The sequence below is a fragment of the Harpegnathos saltator genome, unplaced genomic scaffold (assembly GCF_003227715.2).
Source record: "Harpegnathos saltator strain DR-91 unplaced genomic scaffold, Hsal_v8.6 scaffold135, whole genome shotgun sequence".
NCBI classification, from domain to species: domain Eukaryota; kingdom Metazoa; phylum Arthropoda; class Insecta; order Hymenoptera; family Formicidae; genus Harpegnathos; species Harpegnathos saltator.
This window is the reverse complement of record NW_020229912.1, coordinates 276,859-293,180: the sequence shown is the minus strand read 5'-3', so window position 1 is coordinate 293,180 and position 16,322 is coordinate 276,859. Positions and strand designations below refer to the sequence as shown.

The 16,322-nt window shown below is 52.8% G+C and overlaps 1 protein-coding gene across 5 annotated transcripts in view; it reads left to right on the top strand.

The window, feature by feature from the left end:
• Mef2 (myocyte enhancer factor 2) overlaps positions 1-16,322 on the top strand; it is an 88,845-nt gene that overhangs the window by 57,649 nt on the left and 14,874 nt on the right. For 3 of the 5 annotated variants that reach the window (XM_019840128.2, XM_025308038.1, XM_011156804.3), the window contains exon 1: positions 5,616-5,819. The exons of the other annotated variants lie outside the window; for them this stretch is intronic. The gene's annotated coding sequence lies outside the window, so the exon portion shown is untranslated. Of the gene's footprint in view, positions 1-5,615; positions 5,820-16,322 lie in introns of those variants that run through there. 5 annotated transcript variants of the gene reach the window in all.

The window sequence follows — 16,322 nt, the reverse complement described above, 5'->3', positions numbered from 1 at the left end:
CATGTCATGTCAATTTTTTTCATTAATCGATATTTTAAACGCCGACGTTCGAAAATATTTTCGAACATCCCTACTTCCGAGTACTCGACAGAGAGAGGCTGGCTTTCTTATTGTGGACGTCGAATGTGTTCGGAAATACATCGCGGGGGAGGGAGGTGATTGAGGTGTTGTGCAAACGCGCGGTTAAAGGTGTGGACGCGCATAATCTCAGGCATCTATCGTAATATCTGTCATAATATCAGTCCCATCCGTCGAGATTTATCGTAATATCAGTCGCAGAGTTGCAGAGGAAGCTCCCTCCCTCTCTCTCTCTCTCTCTCTCTCTCTCTCTCTCTCTCTCTCTCTCGCGCGCGCGCGCGCTTTTGCCCCGCGCTGTCTGTCTCAATGAAAGCAGAAACGGATCGAAGGAAGTCACGATTCTTCGGCTGTCCGAGCGATTCGGAAATGCTAACGACTCTCGTGTCCGCGAGAAATCTGACCACACAGACGGTCGGATGTATGAGAGGATATTTCGAGAATTTATATATTTGTCGCGACAGATTCAACATTTAACCCAGCGTGTACTATCGGTCGACAGATGGACTGCGAGTGTCGGCGACTCTCGACTGACGTGTAACCGCAATACTCGATATCGTCTTAGCAAATCGACGTCAATTTCGAATGCATCCGGTGGAAATCGGGAGGACATTGGTTTTGGATGTCAATCGCAGCTTCGAAAATTCTGTCAACGGGCGATTTTAGATCGCACCGCGCACGCCCCTCGCCTCCTCTTGTCATCAGACCGATCAAGAATCTCGTCGTTTTACCTTTTATCCTCTCTCTCTCTCTCTCCCTCTCTCTCTCTCTCTCTCTCTCTCTCTCTCTCTCTCTCTCTCTCTCTCTCTCTCTCTCTCTCTCTCTCTCCAAGATATCGAACCGGGGGTTATATTTTTCAAGAAGATTCAAGAAACGTGCGTTTCTCAAGCTCGTAAATATTAATATCCCATTTATCCCGCGCGTCGCGATGACGACATAATGTAATCAGTGGCAGAAAGGTTACGACATTTTGTTTTTCAGTGAATTTCGTAATATAACCGTGTTATCCGATAGAAAAATTTGCCTTTTAACGATTCTTAGAAGATAGGTCTTTTTAGCGAGCGCTAGATGCGCTCTGCGATTGATTGGAGCAAACATCGTGGCCTCTCTGCCACCGCGACTCTGTGTGTACATAACGATAATATTTCACATTAATTTTTTGACCCAAACTAACCTCTCTCGATATTAGCCATTCGCAAAGACTGAGATATCGAATTGTTCGCAGCGCGAGTCACACACAGATGCGCGCGGCCATAATCTCACGTCGCGATCGATTCGTCGCGTATCCGTCGGGGACGCTGGCGGAGGAAGCAGAAGGAAAGAAAGAGAGGAAAGAGCGCTTTCCTAAAAGTTACGCAAAGATCGAGCGTATGGATATGGCATAACGCCTTAAATAGAACCGTCCATATGCATGCCGCGGCTGCCGTGTGTGTGTGTGTGTGTGTATATGAGTTTAGTTTGCTGCGTTCGCGCGCGGCCGGTCTATAACACAATTGTTATTTTCGTCGACTCTCGGGCGCGCACACACTTTATAATGCGGCAAGTCCGTATAAAACGTAGGTCGATTCTTGAACCATACCGCCGTTATTTCTGGCGGGCGAAATATTAATAAAGTGTAAAGATGTTACTTCTCTGCGTAAACACGCGGCCTCTCTCGCCGGCCAAATCGCGCACTGACGCCAATGCATGCGTTGAAGTACATTTGCCATCCATCCCTCCCTCTCTCTCTCTCTCTCTCTCTCTCTCTCTCTCGCACTATTTATTCGTCTCTCTGTCTCTCTATCGCGCATTATCACACATACGTGCTCTCTCTCTCTCTCTCTCTCTCTCTCTCTCTCTCTCTCTCTCTCTCTCTCTCTCTTTCTCTCTTACCACCGCAGAACGGCGGCAGCATGGGCGATTGGTAATCTCGCCGTCAACTTTGCTTCATAATCAGCTTTTTCTCGCGATACGCCAAGTCTCTTCTTCTCGCCTCGACCGTGGAACGCGCGCGTTTTTTCCTTTCGCCTCGGAGCCACGTAAATCCCCACGTCGTGTGAGAACTGAATTCTTAGACGGCAGGTCGCACGGAAGCGGGACGACCGCTGTTTGCGCCGCGCGGACGTGGCGCTAATCGTCATTGATAATGCCTCACTTTCGCGCGTTTAGAACGTTGACGAATGAAGACGTCTACTAAGGACGCGGTTTGCATACAGCGCGCGGCGTCAAGCGCGTCGGCTGCTTACCGAGTATCGTTCGCGCTTTACGGGTGAACGATCGTGCGATACGTGCGCCGTCGCAAACTTGCGAATTACAGGCTGTGTTCCAAAATTCACTGCCAGTACGTATATTATAGATTTTCAGTGCTGGCAATGAATATTGTAACACAACCACAGTCGAAAACGATTGTGCGAAATCTCGGATTGTTGTTTAAAGTCCATCGACGTGATTCTGTGCTGAGCACCGGACTACCGGAGGGCGTCGATAATACGCCTTTCCCAGTTCCGGTCTCGATACTTTTTCGGACCCGTCGTCGTATCTACATGTTTGAGCGCCTTTTGACTTTGAACCATGCCAGACAGTTTAACAGCCCGAGTGAGTATGGGTGTGTGTGTGTGTATGTGTGTGTGTGTGTGTGTGTGTGTGAGAGAGAGAGAGAGAGAGAATGTGTGCGGAAAGTTAAGCATGAAGACAAAAGTCGAAGATCTGATATACCGTCGTCGTTGCTGACGCAACCAACATCCTCGCGCGCGCTCGAGCACGATTAGTGACTGAGAAATCTGCGCTTTAGGCATTATTCTACCTCCAACGTGCACACATGCATCTCGTTCTTACGAACGTTTATTCATTCGTCGCACCTTCGCGCGCATATCGTGTGTAAGATTATGTTGGAGAGCGAGCGACGAGGTCGACCGCCGATCAGACTGCAAAAGATCTCACCGTATAATTCGTCGACGCGCCGGCAGAAAGGACGAAAAACGAACTCTTACGTAGCGACGAATTTTTGGCAGCGCGCGCGCTCATCAAAACTTCGGACCGTCTCTCACGCGCGGAGAGCTCAGCGGCGCGCCGCCGCTCGGTTCCGTCCGTCTGCCAATGCGAGGCGACGCATTGCGCACGCGCCGCGCTACGCCGACCAGCTGCGAGGACACGCGACGGCGCGCTGTGAGCGCGACAAGGACGCGGCTACACGCCAAGCCAGCGATGAGCCAGTGACGAACGGCGCGAGATGGCGCGCGCGCGCCGCGCGATGCGATTGGCCGGCGGTCGTTGACGTCGGCACTGTTATAGACCAATGAGCGAGCACGACGCAGCGACGTATCTCGAGTCGTCGAGGCGAGCTTCAGAGGCGAGGTGGACCGACTGGTACACGACTGCCAGCCGCGGGGACTCGTTTCCCCTTCTCGCTCGTTCGCTCACGTCGCTTCTCTCTCTCTTTCCCTCTCTCTTTCTCACTCTGTCCCTATCGCTCCTTCTTACTCCCGCGCGCGCTTCTCCTCCAGCCGCTCGCTCGCCCGCTCGCACGCACGTATGTACGCACACTCTCTCGCTCGGTTCTCAACGCGACTTCCTCAAATCTTTATTTCAGGCTCGACCGCGAACTCGGGGCGAACTGGTCGAAGCGCGCGCGACCGCCCCGGTTTTTTAACCGTCCTCACGGCAAGCTCACCGCGAGCGGCTACCGCCGCTGCCGCCGCCGTCGCCGTCGCCGTCGCTGCCGCCGCCACCGCCGCCACCACCGTTACCGTCGCCGTCGCCGTCGTCGTCGTCGTCGCTGTGTGTGCGCCAGGGCAGCACTCGCCGTCGTGAAGAGACGACGCGTGTCTAAATTTGAATATTCTCTGGCAGCGTAGAGGAGAAGCAGTGCCGTCCGTGCGTGTTACGCCGTCGGAACTTACGTCGCCGCTGTCTTCGCTTCGCTGGTCGTCGTTGTCGTCGTCATCGTCGTCATTGCCGTCGTTGTCGTTGTCGTCGTCGTCGTCACGCGTGAAAAGTATATTTTAAGAAAGACGCTCCCTCGCCGTGCATCTAGTCAACGCATCTAGTCCCCGCGACCACGTCGTGGATAAAAGCTAACCTATCTAACCGCGCGCGCGACGGACGGACAGAGCGGGCGTACTCGTGCACGCATGCACGCACGCACGCATGTACGCACGCACGCACGCACGCACGCACGCACGCACGCACGACGACCTAAGAATAATTCACGACACGCCGCGACACGTTATTAACCTATACGCCCCTATAAATAATCGTACACCCTTTCGCGAGTGATTCACGGCGAAGGTGAAGGAGGCGAAGAGAGAAAGAGAGAGAAAGACAGAGCGAGAGAGAGAGAGAGAGAAAGAAAGAAAGAGAACGAAAGACGAAACGGAATCGCTAAGAGAGACGACGGGATTGCTGCTTTCGACTCCGAGTAAATTCGCGTTCGTCGCCGATAGGTTTTCCTCCGTTTATCGATGCGAGCCGTGACGTGAGGAACGTCGGCCAAGCGACGGCGCGTAAACGGCTCGTCGCCGACGAACCGCAAGAAAGCGCTGAGCGTCTCGCGTGTGCGGGACCACATCGAGAGTGTCTCGTTGCTGCTGCTTAGCGAGCCGAGAGCGAGAGAGACGGGAGAGAAGAGAGGGAACAGAAGCAGCGAGAGTGGACGAAGAAGAAGTGGAGTCGAGTCCGACGGAGAGAGTGTGCCAAAGAGAAAAATCGCCGATAGAGAGACAATAACAACGTGGGAGACAGAGAAAGAGAGACAGAGAGGAAGAGAAAGAGAGGAGCCGTGGTGCCTGTTGGTTCGTTAGTTGATTCATTCGCTCGCTCGTTCGTTCCTTCGTTGTTGACTCAACGTGATATTTAGCACCGACGACGCGAATCAGTGTTCCCGAGCGCACCGAGTCTCTCTCGCGACAATCCCCGCATATCCGGCGACGAGGAAAGAAAGAGGAGGAGGAGGAGGTGAAGAAGAAGGAGGAGGAAGAAGAAGAGGAGAAGGAGGAGGAGGAGCACGAGCAACAGCAGCAGCAGTCCGGAAAGTTTTGTTTTGATCGGCGGAGTCGCGCGGTCCCGCGATCTCGTTTTCCATCTCTCTCTCCCGGTGTCTCTCGGTACGCGACCGCCGCGAACGAGCGGCCGCGGGGGTGCTTGCCGCCGTCGTCGTATCGGTGCTTAGGGAGATATCGATCGCGCGAGCGCGCGCGGGACCATTGACGTCGTTCGCCAGTAGCGTTCTGGAGAACGGCTGAGAGCAGCAAGAGAGCGAGCGAGCGAGCGAGCGAGAGAGGGAGAGAGAGAAAGAGAGAAAGAGAGGAGACAGAGAGAGAGAGAGAGAGAGAGACACGACGAACGACGACGACGGTACTCCCATCGCCGGCGACCCGGCGCTCGCACGCTCGCTAACAGCAGCGACTCTTCGTCGCCGCCGCCACCGCCGGCGCTGTCGCCGCCGCCGCCGTCGTCGTCCTTCATCGACGGTGCGCGTGCGCGCTCACGCGGCGTGTCCTCGAGCGCGATCGCGATCGCGATCGCGATTTGGCGCGGCGCAGCGCGGCGCGGCGCGGTGTGGTGCGGTGCGACGCGACGCGGCGTGTTGCGTCGCGACGCCGATCCCGAGGATCGCCCGCTCGCTCGGCCTCGCTCCCGTTGACGCTCTCGCGCACGAGGAGATCGATCGATACGCGCTGCCTCGGCAGGGACTCGGCCGGCCGACCCGACGTCGTCGACATGCCCCGTTGATGATCCAGCAGGCTGCCGCCCGGCTGCGAGATCCGGTGAGTTTTACCAAACGCAGTAGTGGCGGCGAGAGAAAGACGGAGACACAGGCGGAGAGAGTAAGAGTGAGAGAGAGAGAGAGAGAGAGAGAGAGAGTGAGAGAGCGAGAGAGAGCGAGAGCGAGCGAGAAAGAAGGAAAGAACAAGAGTGAGCAAGGGAGTGAAGGAGAGAGCGAGCGAGAGAGAGAGAGAGACAGAGAGATAGAGAGGAACGCATGCGGTTGAGATAGTGGAGAGGGAGGTAGGGAGAGAAACAGTCTTTCGGTCACGGTGAATCTCCATCGAGACTTCTCTCCCCACTATCGATGTTCGTTAGGTATGCGTGTGCGTCTTCTTGGACCCCGTCCAGGTTGGTATCTCGAGCGCGCGCCTGTCCGACGCTCGTCGTCTCGAGGTTCTCTTTAACGACGCGCGCCACGACCCTCGCCGGAGAACCGGACCAGCTTTAAAGTCTAGCTCTCTCGCGGCCGAGGAAGCCGACCGGCGGTCTTTTGCGTTCGCTCCGCCTCTCATTCTCCGTCTCTCTGCGGCGCGGTGTTAACGATCGCCGATTTCTTCCTCCGCGAGCACCCGCGCGGTCGATTTCATACTTGCACGTACCGTTTCCGGAGCGCGTCTCTATCGTCGCGACCAAACGCGATCAGACGAACGTTACGGTCGTTATTAGGGAGTTTTTGCAACTCTCTCGGTCTCTCGGATATACGGATGAACACGTAAATCGTGAACGCTGAGTTATTCGCTGAGAAATAACGTCGCGATGTACGCGACCAATAGCATTCGCGATCGACGTTTACCGTGTCTGAGAGACGGTATTTGCAAAAACTCCCTACCGAAAAATCGGACGTTTCTTTCGGCCGCTTCGCGTCATGATGATCCGACGACGTTGAATATAGTAATGGCGGGTAACGAGATAACGCGGCGGGAAACGAATCTGTCGCGCTTCTAATTTTTATCATTTACGCTCTTAACTCGATACACCTGTATCTGTCTCTTATTCAGGGCTTAAGAGTTACCGAATTCGGTCCCATCCGTCCCGATCAGAACGCGTTCCCCGCGATCGAAATGCCCGCGACTGACGAAAGTACACGAGAGAGTATTCCCCCTCCCCCCTCTACTTCCCCCGCGGAGGAACGCGTTTTATGCTCGCCGATTTTACTTTCGATCATGCGAAAGTGTGAGTTGCATAGCGTGCGGCTCTCGCGGGGCGCGCGACCGCGGTTAATCGGGTTCCCCGTGGATCGGAACAATCGTCGGGAGAAGACGATTGTTTAGGCCGTCATCGATAACCGCGACTGATGGTTTGAATGTTATAAGATTCACCGCTGGTAAGAACAGCCGCCTGACTGTGATCGAGCGCGTTTGCGCAGCGTTACATTGTTTACGTTGACGACGGGGCACTAGTGCTTCCTTTATCTAATTTACAGCAGTTCAAATATGCAATGAGAAAGAGAGAGAGAGAGAGAGAGAGAGAGAGAAAGAGAATTGCGTAATTCGACCTCAGCATCGGTTATTGGCGTGACGAAACGGAATGCGAAATATGAAAATCCACGGAGTGGATTCTCCGAGTCGCAAAGAAAAAAAAAAAAAAAAGAAAAAACGAAAAAGAGGCAGAAGGCGACCGCACTTCGGCGAGGTCCGCGAGAATGCATTTCTTCGGGAAGTTAAATCTAAACAGAATCCGAAAATGGTAGTAGTTATCGCCTACCCACACACGTGCGCCGATACACCCATATACACACACGCACACACATCCTTACACAGACAGAAAGTAGCGATTGCTTGAACGTTCGCTGAAATCTGCCAGTCCCGGCTATCGGATTTCCGCCAAAGAAAAACTTGATTGCGCCAACTTGCTTGCCGCCTTATCGCCTTTTAAATTTGCATCCACGCGAGACAGGCATATGCTTGAAGTTTAATTAAAAGAATCGCGCGCGCGGCTTTCTTTTCTGCACCTTTTCTCGTTGCTGCGTCTGATTTATGCGGACAATCGCAGTGCGTGAACGACGACGCGTAAAAAGCAGCGCGTTAAATAAAAAGAGCCACCGACGCGCATGGTACGGCGAGTTTGTTGTCGGTCGGTCGCTCAGCGTTGCGCTCAGGATTGCGATCCGGCAATTGTTAGGTCGCTAATTCTTCTTTTTCTCTCGTCGTTATATCGACTTTGTTAGGTTGACCGAGAAAATAATGGGGACCGGGGAGCGTTCTCTCGCTCCGATTAAAGGCTCCCTCCCTTCGTGGAACGCGAGAGAGAAAAGCGCGCGCGCGCGTCTCCTCGTCGGTATCCACCGTGTAATCCGAGGATCACGCCTCCGTGATAAATTATATCTCTCAGCCGTGCGAGACGAGACTTAATCAGATCCTTAAAGCAACGTTCGGTGATTCGGAACGCGCGGCGCTTTCGTCGCCGAGTGAAAACATAACGCGAGGGAGGAGTGTTTTCTTTCTTTCTCTTTCCATTTTCCTTTCTTCTTTCTCGTTTTTTCTTTTTTTCACCTAAGTTTATTTCGTTACTTTTAACGCTTCGATAGACTCGAGATGCTACGATAAATCATTGACACGGAACGATCAACGTTACGCAGCTGCTTTCGTGTCTCGTGTGTCAAGTGCGTAAATCTGCCGTGGTGTTTCCTCCACGAGGAAAATCGTCGTTTTCATTCGATTCAAGTTTCATTCGTTTAAGTTTTCGTTATGTAACGACCGTTCGCGCGCCGAAGAACACTGTGTCTCACCGCGCGCGAGACGCACGGTGTTGGTGTTTTGCTGCAAATTTTTTTTCTCTTTTTCACTCTTGTTACGCGGAATTGTATTTTATTCTCCGGGTGTATCTCGCCATAAATCATCGATGCTCGTTCCGATCGATTCGCGTTATCTAGCGCACCGCGCATCGGTGCGGAATTTGCGCAAGTTTGCACGCATAAACGAACCGACAAAGCGACATCCTAACGAGCTAGCATACTTGGTAGTAGTCGAGCGAAGATCCAGTCTCTCTCTCTCTCTCTCGCACACGTGAGCCGTCAATTATGAAGATAAGATAGAAAGAATATGAGAGAGAGAGAGAGAGAGAGAGAGAGAGAGAGAGAGAGAGAGAGAGAGAGAGAGAGACTCGCGGTTGGATAGATTAGGTGACGTTACAACTTATTATCCTAAGAATTCAGTCGAGATTTTTTGTCCGATTCTTTGTCCCGGGACAAAAGGGAAGATACGGCGGATAACATGTGTGCGTCACTTACGCAATGTCGCGTAGCGATAATCGCCGAGCAGCGGCGAGCTCCAATAAAACCTCAACATTGACCTACATACCGAAAATCATCAGCTCTTCTAGTCGTCTCCATCGCGTCTGGACGCAGCATGAGAAGCTGGTCGAGCCGCCAACGCGACAAAGTAGCCGGATAATCGGCGATCATGATGCACGAATGCATCCAGACACGGACGAGCTGCGGACGCTTAGAAAGACCTGTAGCGAGTCCCGAGCGATTGATGCAAATGTTGAGGATTCGTCGAAATGCCGAAGGCTTCGTCGAAGCTTCTATTGTACACGATGATGCGTCGCACTCGAGCTCTCCTCGCGAGATGCAACCGCCGCGCCGGCGGCGGTCGCGCGCTCCATCCAAGGCGAGAAATTCGACGAATTTAACCGGCGAGTTACTTAGCGAGCGAGACATTAACTCAGCTTCGCACAAGCGCGTAATTAGCGCGCCAATTACGCGCGGTACACGAGCGCGCGCGCGCGCGCGATATCCGTTAATTACCGCGCTCTTGTAACAGACACGATGCGCGATGATCGGATTTTCGTGCCTCCCCTCGGCGCTCCTCTCTCTCTCTCTCTCTCTCTCTCTCTCTCTCTCTCTCTCTCTCTCTCTCTCTCTCCCCCGCGCGCGCATAATCTTTCTCGCTCTCGTATTTCGTTGAGTCTCGAGCCGGTCCGACATCTCGCGCGATAATCCTTTAAATTCGATATCGACGACTCGCTCGCTCATGAACGCGCAATCACCCGTCCGACGATAAGGGACTCCTTATCGTCCAGCGTGGCGCGCTGGACCACCGCCGCCGCCGCCCCCGTTCTCATCGTCGCGAGAATCGTCGTCGGTTATTAGCGCGTTTCAAACTCCGTTCTCTCCGACGTGGTTAAGTAGAACCTCTCCCTCTCTCTCTCTCTCTCTCTCTCTCTCTCTCATACGTGCACGCGCGCCACACACTAGAGTCGATTATTAATCGGCGCGTCGTTGCGCCGCGCGTACGACGCAACGAGATACAAATGAGTTACACGTGTGCGCCATCGCCCGCGGCATCTCGGCGGAATTACGTTTTCCGTTCCGTATTCTTCCGTCGTGATCGAAGCAACCAAAGTCTACACGTTCCACCGTTCACCCGACCCGGGCAACCTGCTGCTCCGTTCGTGCTTTCGATCATCGTTTCGTAATTTTCAGTCGTCGTGTCTTTCTCTCTCTCTCTCTCTGTCTGCCTCTCTCTCTCTCTCTCTCTCTCTCTCTCTCTCTCTCGTGGCGCGGCCCGGCAGATAAGAGCCGAGCGAAAACGTCACGCTATATTACGCGACCGGCTCGAGGTGTCGTAATAATCGCGAGTTACGCGAAGGAGAAGAGGAAGAATCGCGTCCGTCGATGTTGCAAAGTTACGACCGCGAATGTTTTTCTCGATTCTCGGATCGCCGAGTCGAAACTGTTACGTTCCGTTTTCCGACGCCGTCAGTCCGAACGTGCGACGTGATATTAACATAATATACAGTTGCGTGACAGTTATCGGTGACGAAGCTGTGTGTGTCTCTTATTAAATCACAGGCGAGGTATAATTAAGCGCGCTTGAAAAATCGATTGCACAGCCAACGACGAGCGCGATGAAACGAGACGCATGTCCGGAGTTACACTCTTACTTGCCGTATCCCGGGCAGCTCGACTTAATCGTCAATTAATCTCTCTCACGCGTTCACCGGGAACGAACGTGTTAATGCGATTTCTTCATTGACGCGACATATTCGACAGTTTTTCTTCAACTGTACTAATTTATCAGCCGCATTCTCCTCGTCACGCTATTCTCACCGACTTGTGTGACAAATTCGGAGACGGAAAGAGAGAACACGAGAGATTGTGCGAATCGTCGATGGGACAATTAATCGATGGTCATCATATCGGCGCTCTAACAGCGATAACGAGCAGCTCGTTCTAATTAAGCAGCACCCTCTAGGAGTGAAACTCGTTAATTCCGCCAGATCCTCCGCACTCGAGTTCGCGCGTCCAAGCGGCTCCCCCGACGACTCGTCTCGCGCGTCGAAATTACGAGGCAATTTCTCCGTGGCCCATTGTGCGCCTCTCTCTCTCTCTCTCTCTCCCCCTCCCTCCCCCGTTATATAATATATTATACACCCTATTGCTCGTTCTCAAGAACGATGTCAATACCGTATTCCCGTGTTTTTCACCGCGTTTCTCGGCCCCGGGGTGTATAAACCGCCGTTGGCTAGCTGGCCGCGCAGCCGGCCGGCCGGCTGGCTGGTCGCTGACCCTCACTCCGCCGGCGTTCGCTCTTGTATAATAAACTGAATTCGATCGCGAGATACACGTCGAGCGGGCTTTTCCTAGATCTCTCTCTCTCTCCGCCATATCGCCGGTAGAGCGACAGCCAGTTCTACGCCGCTTTTCATTCACTAGTCGCGCGCCTAATAATTTATTCACCGTCTGTCCCTGTCTCTCTCGCTCTCGCTCTCGCTCTCTCTCTCCCTCCCCCTCCCCTGCCCCTGTCCCTGTCGTGCACCCTCTTCTGTCCTTCTCCTTCCGCCGGCGTGTCACCCTCGGCTGGCAAAGCCACGCACATGGGACACGCGTGCATCGATCTCTCGCGAGTCGCGAGCGATGCGCGCGATAATACAGCGAGACTGCGTTCTTCCGCAAAGCGCGAGCGGGGAGCGAGGTGGAATATTGATATTCGGACGAGGCATTTGTTCTTTTTGTTTTCTGAAATTTATATCGAGCCAGTATCGAGCGGCATCGAGCCCTATAAGCGACTGGTATTCTTTTCTGAAACTCAGCTTGAGTGGCCTCAAGTCATCCTCGAGCGAGTGGACGAGCGGGGTGGTCGTCAGCTGTTCTTCACGCGCGCGAAAATGTCGACGGTGGATCCCGATGAGCCTTTTCCACGGCGGAAATATCGAGCCGGGACGGGTGAATCCGCGAGAGCCACGTTGCCCGGTCGGGGACGAGCTTCGCGAGGCGCACACATACTTACACACATAGACACACATAGACAGGTTGTAATCAGCCGTTACATCGGTCAATACGGCTTGATACGAAAATAGAAGTATAGTCCAAACAGAACTCGTCGATTCTATTCCGGAGTAATTTCATCAGCCTTCTCGCTACTGTAAGGATTAACCTTGAACCCGCGCGCGGCAGTCCGCGAAAGCGGACTGCTTCTTTTCCTTCGTTCGTCCGTCCGTTCGTTCGTTCGTTCGTTCGTTCGTTCGTCCGTCCGTTCTTTCTTTCATTCTTTCTTTCTTTCTTTCTTTCTTTCCTTCCTTCCTTCCTTTTCCGGCTCGACATCTGTTGAGTGTGTCGCTTGCGCGAGCGCACTTCTGCGGTTTCGGGATGTCTAATTCCGAAATGCCGTTTCTCCCGATGAATCTTCTCTCGCGAGGAGCGATTCGAGGATCGAACGAGACTCACATATGCCACGTCTCTCCTCTCCGAGAGACTCGCGATAGAGGGAAACCGGAAGTATCGCTCGCGTATGCGGATTCGAGATCGCGAAATGATGAATCAGCCGGACTTTTCTATCTCAAGCTTGAGACGGAAGTTTCAGGAGCGATTAGGAACTACGGCTAACTAAGATAGAAGCAAAGGCGTCATTTTGACCATAAAGGCGCGCTTTCAGCATAAATCGAGTATCTCTGTAGACATCGGGAAGAAAAGGATCGTTTTAAATTTCTTCTTCACACAAATACATCCGTCTTATCAAAGGATAAGTTGCAAAGTTGCAAAGTATGAAAGGACACGACATTCAGGAGTAAGATAAGGTTAGAGAAAAAAGCGAGCCCCTCGCCAAGTATATTCAACATTATATCGCGGCATATTCTAATGTAGAAGCTAAATATTTCATGAAGCATCGCTCTTTTTTTTCTCGACCCGACGTCAACAGCGTTAACTTTTATGCGCAATCAACGGACACCGTGTGGCGACGTTCAAGAAGTACCACTCGAATAACCGTGCGTACACTGGAAATCAAAAAGTTTTCGACAGTTTTTTTTTTCTTTTTTTTTTCTAGTGACGTAGGTAATCCGTAAATTTCAGAATCACTTGCGCGAGAAAGAGAAAGAGACCCGCGATCTTTTGTTTTGCGCAGTTTTAAGTTAAGCAGTGTGATCATCAAAATTTACAACTACACGGATTACCGATGTCACTAGAAAAAAAAAAACCATCGAAACCATTTTGCTTTCCGGTGTACATCCGCAATATCGCTTTCGGGACGAGCATTCCGCCGGACGATATCGGACTTGCGTGTACGTTACGAAACGTAAACACGAATTCGAGGCCGATAATTTGCTCTTCGCGCTGTATAATGCATTCGGCAGCGCGGCGGGATATATGTGTGTGTGCACGCGTAAAAACACTGGCTTTAACTCCGTTCTAATTCTAACTCCTGGACTATATTTATACTAAAGCTTTTCCCCATTCATCGCGAACACGCGATATGTCGTTACGTGAATTAACGCGGCGCGTCGCTGCGCCGCCGTCGCCGTCGCCGTCGCAAGCCCCCCGTTATTTTCGTCGCGCTTCATTTTACACGCCTCGTATCAAGATCGCGTTTCATAATCGCGCACGCACCGCGGGACGCGACCTTTATCTCGCGCATGCATGTATCTCGTTTCCCGGCTCGCGGGCTTCGAGAGGACGGAAGGAGGAGCAGGAGGAGGAGGAGGAGAAGGATCGATGAATGAGAAATGACTGCCACGCGCTCTCGCTCGATCTCTGTCCCTTTGTATACGCGTAATAACAAATCGAACAGACGTCCATCAAAAAAAAAAGAACGTCAATCAGAACAGTGGAACGCAGATGGGGCGGGGGAGGGGGGGAGGGGAGGAGAGAGAGAGAGAGAGAGAGAGAGAGAAAAAGAGAAAAGCCGAGCGACGAAGAGAGCCGCGGCCCACGTCGAGCTCTCTCTCTCTCTCTCTCTCTCTCTCTCTCTCTCTCTCTCTCTCTCTCTCTCTCTCTCTCTCTCCGACGCGAACCTTTTAATAAACCTAAACGAGCACACTGCTGCGAACGCGCTGTCTCACGGCATAATCGAAGAAGACCGCAGGCAGAAGAGAACAAGAAAAGCGAGAGAGACTGTGAGACGGCGAGGAACGGAAGGAAGAAAAACATGAATTTATTTCAAGAGAAAGAGAGAGAGAGAGAGAGAGAGAGAGAGAGAGAGAGAGAGAGAGTCACGTGACACGCCGCGACGACCGGCTCGTCCTCTCCGTTTCGAGAGCGCGCATGTAACCTCCCGACGCATCTTCGGCATCTTTCGTTCATCGTATCGATTAATCACATCGTGAAACGCGTCAGGGAGGACCGGGGCTCGCCTTGCGCGGTTCCGCGTTGCCGACGTCTCAAACGCCGCTGTGCGAATGAAAAGGAGCAGAAAAGAGAATAAAACGCGGCCGCGCGTGCGCGCGCGAGATCTAACTGTTGCGCGCGTATAAGCAACATACTCTCGCAAGTATAATTATTATATAGTCGAGTCGAATGCGCGCGCGCGCGCGGGATGTTGGACGTACGACAAGAACGTAGCGCGAGGACGCTTCGAAACGCGCTTTGTCATGTATCCAGCAGTCGTCCGTTCCTTACGTAACATCGGCTGGTGTTTGGTGCGTCGGTGCGCGGCGATCAGGTACACGGGAAGAGACGCGATGATATTTTGAGACACCGACGTCGTCGTCGGCGACGACGCACGGCGTCGTCGGCGGCCGCGAGCCGTCCGCGATCGTTACACGTCCGATAATGCGTGCAAATTTCATTAATATTTGAACGAGCACGTGACCGAGGAGAGTCGCGGCGGCGGTGTAATTGAAACGTTAGTAGTTCCCGTCGAAATTGCGGCTCACACGCACCCCGCGGCGGAAGATCGATCGATCGATCGATCCAACGAGCGGGAGGCGCGTACGTCGCGACGATCGCGTCGTTTCTGCCTGTGACGCCTCGTTCCACTCTGCGTGTGTGTGTCTCTTTTTATCTCGCAGTCATTTACGCACATTGTGGCCGCTTGATTCCCCGCGACCGCACGCTCCGCCGCACCATCTCGCGTGCGTGGAAAGCCCTCCTCCCTTTCCGCGCGTCTTTATCTCTAAATTCGCGACTGCCCTGTCGAGCCCTGAGAGGAGATTTCATCCGCAAAGTTTTAACGGCATCGTGCATTTGCCTTTGCGTGAACTCAATCAAAATTCGCTTAAAAAAAAAATTAAAATAATAAAAATAAAAATTTAATTGAAAATAATTTTTAAAGATAAAATTAAAATAATTAAAAGTCACTTTTGGGGGGAAAGTTGTGTGTGTGTGTGTGTGTGTGTGTGTGGATCTAAAGAGGATCCGCAGGTATGAATCCTGACAATTGAGTAATTCCTGAAGGAAACTGTTCGCCTCCTTTTCCCTTCGGTAACCGCGTGGCGCGTTTCCTCGTTAAATGCCGATTATATTGCCGATATTACTCCGATATCGCCGCACTCGCAAATAATCGTATTCAGAGGAATATCACGATATTCTCTGCACTATTTCCTCAATTATCAATCCCTATCAATCTCCGGGCATCATTATCTCGTCTCCTGCACGTCGCAATCTCGCTCGAACGGTATTCAGCGAGTTAAAAAGACATCCAGGTAGGCGCAGGCATGTCGTACGCGGCCGGTGGGCCGCGTGCTTACCTTTCGCGTGCTCCTCCCGCTCGTACAGCCGTCGTTCCACGTGAAATCGCGCGCCGTACAATGTTAATCGCGTCCTCGTCGGCGATCGATAAACGCCCGATCGATCAAGAGCGGCTCCGCGAGCCAAAGAGAATAACGCGCGCGGCGGGCCGGTGGAAAATGAAAATTTCGGAGCCGGCGATCGTCGCCGCGGTACTTACAGCGTTCCATCTGCCATTCGCTTCCGTTCGCACGCCTCGATTAATCGCGCTTCTCTCTATCATCAAGACATTACGACCGCATGGTTTCGTGTATGTGTGTATCACGAGCGTGCTCTCTATGTGTGCGTGTCCGCGCGCCGTACGTGTACATGAGCTCTCGGGCTTTATTCGCAGGACAAGCGCAGGAGTAGGGGGCACCTGCTGCAAGGTTGAAGAGTACACGAGACCACTCCTTGTTTGTCGCAACCTGTTAACGCGTCGCGCTTCGCGTTACCACAAACAACCCTTCGCGACGTTCGACCGACGCTTGAAAACTTTAGGGCGTGTAATCCCGACCGACCGACCATCCGTTCTTCTTTCTGCGAGCATCCCGGCGATTATACTTGGGTCGTTTCT